Source organism: Schistocerca gregaria, chromosome 8 (assembly GCF_023897955.1).
Source record: "Schistocerca gregaria isolate iqSchGreg1 chromosome 8, iqSchGreg1.2, whole genome shotgun sequence".
Classification (NCBI taxonomy): Eukaryota; Metazoa; Arthropoda; class Insecta; order Orthoptera; family Acrididae; genus Schistocerca; species Schistocerca gregaria.
In genome coordinates this window covers 33,104,919-33,112,557 of record NC_064927.1, presented here as the reverse complement: position 1 = coordinate 33,112,557, position 7,639 = coordinate 33,104,919, and the positions used below count along the sequence as shown (strand labels likewise).

At 49.2% G+C, this 7,639-nt stretch overlaps 1 non-coding gene across 1 annotated transcript; it reads right to left on the bottom strand.

The window, feature by feature from the left end:
- Positions 1-7,282: 7,282 nt before the first annotated feature.
- Positions 7,283-7,354, bottom strand: Trnar-ccu (transfer RNA arginine (anticodon CCU)). The gene has a single exon. It is a non-coding gene; the product is annotated as a tRNA-Arg (tRNA).
- Positions 7,355-7,639: the final 285 nt, after the last annotated feature.

Sequence of the window (7,639 nt, the reverse complement as noted above, 5' to 3'; positions counted from 1 at the left end):
GTCACACTCGTCACGTACTTCACTTTTATTTTATAATCATTTCTGGGAGGTAAAGGAATTGCATGACAACATGCAGAGCTAGTGGCGTCAAAATTAACACACATACTTGATGTGACTCAAAAGCCGAACGAGTTGCTTTCCGACGTTGTTTTAGATGTGCAAGTGCCAGTCAAAACTCGTGGTGACGGCACCCTGCCGACCATTTCGCAGGTTAACACCGGTCTTGTTCTGTGTGTTTCAAGCTCAAGAGCAACTCCAAGCAAAAAATGGTCAACAGCAACATTCAGACGGTTTCGTACTGTTCAATTGCTACATTAAAACGGTATGTTTCTTTTTCAGAACTGGAAAAACACGAGCGTGACAGCATTCGAAAATGTAATCATCAGATCCGAAGTCCGACGCCTGATCCATTAGGCCACACGGTCACTGACTACCAACTTTACCTTGTATACGACTCATCTCGAAACGCTCACACAACTGAGGAATTGTGTTTTCGTTCTGCACAGCCGTTGCCCCTTGCTCTTTCCCACCCATTCGTTACATTCAACCTCTTACGAGACCGACCAAATATACACTGGGAAACAAGACCACACACTTTGTGCATTCGGAATCGAAGGCAGGGCGTCCCTCGCCGCATTTGCTACGATGGCCATTTGCTACTTCTGCAGAAGCGGCGGCGGCGACGACGACGACGATTACGACGACGACCGCGAGAGGCTCTGAAATATGTGAAAAATATATCTATAAAACGTAATTCAGACTGCCTCGTCCCACCTTATGCTCTACCGCTTTCGCAAATGCTTTATCTGGCTGGCGTGAGGTCGGTCGCTCGACGGCGCGTTCGGCGCGGGCCCGCCCGTAGCCGGCGCGCCGTAAGGCACGGAGGCTCGCACTGGGGCGTATCGCTTCCAGACGTGCGTATCGCTTCCAGACGGGCTTGCCGCGGTAGTCCTCACAGGGGAAGTGATGTGTCTCTTATAGCCTCTCCTTCCCAAGTGGCTCTTTCCGCCTTCCCGTGGTGCCAGACGTTAAGCTTGGCATTCTGCCTTGCGACAAAAGGGAGAGCTGCGACCCAACCCGATGCGAAAGCGAAGGGTGCATGGCACAGGGGGAGCTGTGTCGAGGGACCGTACATCAGTCTCTTCTTTTCCCAGGGCACAGACCAACAGGTGCTCTGCATGCCGGTGATCTCGTTTGTCGGCGTGGGATCGCGGCGCGTGTCGGCAAGGGTGCTTCGCCGCGCCCCTGGGTATCCGGGGCGTGTTCTGCCAAACCCAGGTGGTGGTAACATCGCCTGGGCCAGGTTAGATGGGTCCAGACTGCCGAACGCCTGGGGGACCGGCCCGCCACCTGAGTAGGAGTGGGTGCCTGGCCGAGAGGTGGAAACTCGGGCAAGTAGGCGGCGAAGGGCGAGAGGTGCATCCGCCTCTCCGGAGTGCGGGGTGCAATTGCCGGGGTGCGTCGCGTGAAATCGCCGATGACGGAGTCACCGAGGGGGACCAGTGCGCTGGAAACGGCGCACTGAACTCAGCAGCTCTGGAGTGCTCTTGACCTAGGGGCGAGGTCGGTGAGCGAGCTGCATAAGTACACCCCCCCCCCCCCCCCCATGCCAGAGGAGCCGGTCTGGGGCAAGAGACGGGCTCCCACCCCCCTTTTTTATCACTCGTTCATCATGGCTACACCAGAAACGAGTGATTCGAGTGCGCCAACGCGAGCTTCTGTGATGTCTGAACCCGCTCCTCAGGACGAGTCGGGACAGGCAATTGAGGAAAATGTCTTACAAAGACACACAAGAATAACATTGCTCCTTGAGCAACACATCAAAAATGGCAAAATTAGTCAAGCGGCTTTGACTATAATCAAAAATGAACTGGCGGCGTGGGCTATCGCAAACGCCAAGCTTGAAGGCCGCGTCGAAGAACTTACAAAAGAAAATGAAAGACTAAGAAAACAACCCGGAAAGACTTGGGCGGCGGTGGTCGCACAAGCGCCACCAAAACCGCAGACTACAAAGGATGTCATTGCAAAAGTCACTAAAAGATCAGACACAACGGTTTTCCTAAGGACCCTGCCTGGTCAGGACACTAGCGTAAAAAGAATCCCGGAATTGCTTACGACCACTATCAATCCAGCAAAAGACAAAATTAAAATAAATAAGGTCAAACCCAGCAGTAACTCTGTTATTGTTGAAGTCGCATCAGAAGAGGACAAAGAGAACCTATTAAGCAATGCAAAACTAAACTCGGTGGTCAAATGCGAGCCACCAAGGAAAAGGAACCCATTGGTCATCTTATATGATGTACCAACAATTATGACAAATGAAGAACTGCAAAAATCTATAAAGGCTCAGAATTTCGAAGATATGACAGAAGAAGAATTCAAAGCAAATTTCAATTTGAGATTCAAACTGGGCCTCGGGTCCGTGATGTGGTCCATCAAGTTGCCGAGGTCTCCGCTCAAATGTGGAAAAAAATTACAGCAGTGGGCAAACTATACGTCGGCTTTCATGCCATAAATACACGCGACTATATGGTCGTACCGCGTTGCCACAATTGTGGAGATCTCGACCACGTTTTGAGGCACTGTACCAGGGGGTCGGCCTGCTCGAAATGTGGCGTGGATGGCCATGTCAGGAAGGACTGTAGGGCTGCGGCAGTTTGCATCCCCTGCAAGAGACGGTGTAAAAAACCCTGTCGCAACTTGGGACGTAGCTGCCCAACCTACAGACTTCTGGAACAAAGGCTTATTTCAAGAATAGACTATGGCTGATCAAACCAAAGCCAACAGGATGCCCAAAAGAAAATCCCCAAGCAAAAGGAGGAGGGATGCCATGAGGGCGAGTGCCTTCAAGCTTTTCTTGAGGTCGCACATGGGCACCACAACCAGAACCGTAGACATAGGCACTCAAACTGACTCTACCACTACGGATAGAGGGACACAAACTAGGCCTCTGGCAGTCACGCTACCCTCCTCCCCAAGAAGGGAAACAAGGCCGACTAAAGACCTACAGCAACGGCATCCTGTACCAGAGACTGTGGCAGTCTCAGCAGAAATAAATATAACAACAAAACAACCAGTTCAAGAAAATAAAATAACTAGTTCAAGTGAACCAGCTGCAACAAAAGATCCTGTAGTGAGGCTGCCACCTGTCGATCCAGTTAGAGTCTATCCAAACCTTGAACTCACCATGCAACTGGCGAGGCTGGAGCAGCCGACTACCCTGACCACTGCCTTGAGACATGTGGTTCGGGTGGGACATGAATATGGACAGAGAGTCACCTTCTCGGTAATGGAGGCTGTGGATAGAATTCAACTCAAGTCATTGAATCTCCCCACTGACTTCTGAGCCCTGCGTGACCTACTAAAGAAAGTCTTTGACAGACGTGGTGAAAAATTCGACCTGAACGAAATTTATCGACAAGCAGTTCTGGCAAATGGATGTATCACATTTGACTGGAACAAAACATGGCCTCATGACAGAATTCATACATACACTCCATAGACAACTACATGACGGAAATCACCATTGGCCAACTCAACACTCATAACAGCAGACTTGTCATGCAGGAGTTACGAAGGGAAGTGGAGGAGAGGAGACTGGATGTGGTCTGTCTGCAAGAGCCGTACTCCCTAAACGGGAAGATAGCTTTCACAGCTGCGACCTGGCAAGTCGTCTGCAGAGGAGAAGACCCAAAAGCGGCAATAATTATTACAAACAAACTGATAAGGGCTACAGTCCTAACGCAGTTCACAACCAGCCACTGCAACGTCGTGGAGCTGCAGTCTCCATCAGGAGCTATTATTGTGATCAACATGTACTTCCAATACGGTGATGATATTGAAAGACACCTAGCACACCTCACCACAGCTATCACGGCGTTGCGGGGGCGGAAAGCATTTGTGACTGCCGATATGAATGCCAAATCCCCCCTATGGTACAGCGGCACCAGAGATCCCAATGGAGAGAAGTCAGAAGAGGCCATCATGGCCTTGCAGCTTGTGGTGGCTAACAAGCCTGGCAACCCTCCGACCTATGCGGCGGGAGGTGGCCAAGGCACAAACATCGATGTGACCCTGGCTACGCCAAATGCAGCACACCTAATCCAGCAATGGAAAGTAGTGGAGAATGCCACTACAAGTGACCATAATCTCATTACTTTCAACATAGGAGATGGCGAGAGCCGTTTGGCCATAGGGTGGGAAATACAATATAATTACAATAGAGCCGACTGGGAGAGACTTGCTGGGGAGTGCGACATTCCTCCGTTATCAGAAGGTGACGACCACAGAGACCTTGACGTTGACAACAGAGCCAAAGAACTGGTTTCAGTAACAACTCGAGCAGTCAAAGCAGCCGTAACTACTAGGAGGAGGGCCATGGCGACCTCTCCGTCACCATGGTCTGCTGAACTAGAGGAGATGCGCCGGTCGGTCAGAAGGCTCAGGAGGCACTACCAGCGCAGTGTCGTCTGACCAGAAAGGCAAAGATGGCTGCAGCTTTACCGGGAAGCCAAAGATAACTTCCAAAAACAGCTACGGGAAGTTAGAACAAAGAGTTGGGAACACTTTGTTCTGAACCAATTAGCACTAGACCCATGGGGAGTTCCCTACAGGCTTGTCCGGGAAAAAATCCGTTCTCCGATGGAGCTCTCAACCGTCAGGCATGGGGACCGAATGATGGGGTCTTGGCAGGAAACTGCTGAGGTCCTTCTCCACTCCCTGTTGCCTGATGATACTGCGGATGAGACAGACGAACAACGGCAGCTGCGGGAGAATAACAACAATGCATATGAAAATGATATGGCAGTCTATCCATTCTCTGAAGAAGAGGTAGCTGCCCTTATAAACTCCCTGAAGGGAGGAAAAGCTCCTGGGCCAGACGGTATTGTGGCGAAGGTGGTGCAATTCCTGGCCCCCCAGATAGTCGCCCCTCTAACTCATTTATATAACGAATGCCTCAGGCAGAAAAAGTTCCCTCGAATATGGAAGAGGGCAAATGTGGTAATTATAAAGAAAGGAGCTGACAAAGACCCAGCAGAAACTAAATCTTACAGACCTATCTGCCTGCTTGATCTGCTTGGGAAGATTCTGGAGAGACTTCTGGCTGATAGACTGGCTGCACACCGAGTGCTGTGCGGAATGATCAACAGGCAGTTTGGCTTCAGGCCTGGACGATCGGCATCTGACGCAATCGCCCTGGCGGCCGAGGTCTGCGGCTCTACCCCGTACACGTACGTTGTTGGCATCATGGTGGACATAAGTGGCGACTTCGACAACCTGTGGTGGCCTTCGCTCTTCTCCTGCTTAAGGGAGAAGGAGTGTCCAGGGCCGCTACATGGCTGTCTGAGGAGCTATTGTGAAGATCGGGAGGTCTGGCTATCATCTACTAGCACAAGAGTAAGGAAAACTATCACCAAGGGATGTCCCCAGGGTTCCGTACTGGGTCCGCTGTTCTGGGACATCCACATGGAACCCTTACCAGACACATTACAGCAAAGTGATGAAGTGCAGGAGGTGATAGCCTACGCAGATGACCTCCTCCTACTGGTCGGCGGCCGTAGCCGAGAAGACATAGAGCCTAAGATCGATAGAACAATAAACACACTTCAACTGTGGTGCCGTAACACTAAAATGAATATTTCACCGGCTAAGTCTACATACCTTCTTCTAAAGGGACAATTAGCTCGTAAACTAACTGTTAGGATAGATGGATCACCAGTTCTCCGGCGACGTGAGACACGCTACCTTAGTATCATCATTGATGAAAGGTGGACTTTTGGTAGACACATCGAAACCGTAACTCAAAGAGCTTTACAGGTACTCAACAACCTCATCTCCATTGGGCACAAGCGGTTTCATCTTCCACCACATCTCATCAAACTTTATCATAACAGTATACTAAGATCTATAGTGGGTTACGGCTCCGGAGTCTGGGCACACAGGCTCACGAGGGTGGTGCCCGCCATGACAGTGAGGAGAGTGCAGAGAAATATGATTCTGAGATCAGTGGGGGCATACAGAACTACACCGGGAGGAGTCCTGTTAGTTATAATAGGGCTTTGCCCCTTGGATATCAAAATTCGGGAGCAGGCCGCTTGGTATGGACTAAAAAGGGGAATTTGGAAAAAACAGAGGAAATTCTGGGCATCAGGACTGAAAATAAAGTAGAGATTAGGAAAAAAGGGGAGCTGCTACGGCAACATTCGTGGGAAACCGAAGAAACAGGACGTCGAACCTTTGAGCTCCTACCAGATGTCAGGGAAAAGATGGGAATGTCACATTTCGATCCATCCCGGGGACTCATCCACTTCCTCACTGGACATGGACCGTACTCGACATATCTATGTCGATTCGGTAAAAAGGCGACACCTGCGTGTGACTGTGGTGTTCCGGAGGATACTCCTGACCATGTAGTGTACGAGTGCCCCCTTTTCAATGATGTGGCCTCAGTACTGCGGGACCAACTACCACACAACGATACATATAGACTAATCAGACATCGCGACACTTTCCATATCATCAATAAACTGGCTAACGCGGTATCTCAGAAAGTATTAAAGGACTACCTGAAAGAACTATATTAGTACAAGAAAGAGATAAGCCAGGACACAGATAGAGTTCGATACCCTACTCCCAAACCGCCTGGGCGCGGAAAGGCCGACTTCCTCAGTCTGAATCCGCTGCGCCACAGGATTCTGGGGGAGTAGGGTGCAGCCTAACCGAACCAGACAACGCACCGGACTTGACCGTAGGATAAGTTAGTTGTAGGACTTAGTTTTAAGACATTATTATTAGAAACCTGCAGCGATTACCATCTTGGCCTGCCCAGTGTCAGGGGCACGCTCATTGGGGTTAGCTCAATGAGCAAGGCTCTATAGTAAGTTTATACTAATTAGCTGACACAACTGTAACGCTGTAGGATTTAGTAACTAGTCTTAAGATTACATGTTTGTAGTAGACTAACATTAACGTTTGCCCATTGCTTACTCCTGATCACTTACATACTAACTAGTTACTACATAGGACTTAGAATTAGCTGCTAATTATCTTTGTATAACTAACTTGGCCCACTAATCAAATAAGGCAGTGGGCTAGATGTAAAATTAACATTCTTTTATTGGAAATAAAGAATTTTTTTTTACAAAAAAATGCTTTATCTGCGAAATTCGCCTTAATCACATCTGAGAGTAATTCTTAATAAAACGCCTGTCGCTAATTGTTCGTCATCACAGATACTGTTTGCTATACAGCCACGACGAGCAACTGATTTCCAAAATTCGTCTTCCTCCTGTGAGGATGGAACTTACAACCCCTGGTTTAGGAGACCAGTGCTCTACCACTGAGCTAAAGAGGTGTGGCCTAGCGGTACTCTTGCGTACTTCGGCCTCACGGTCGTCTGCATCATCAGACTTCAGCTGACAACACTTCATATTACCGTCCAATATTTTCAGCTATGTCGACCCATTAGTGCTTGGCTACACATCTGACACGTAACCGATGTGCTCTCAAAACAACAACACCTGCATTTCAGAACATGTCTTTCATACATGTCTACAAAATCACCTTCACCTTCAAATACAGTTTCCTTGCGACTGACGGAGACGTAGGCAAAGTTTAAAGTTGCTATTTCCATTACATC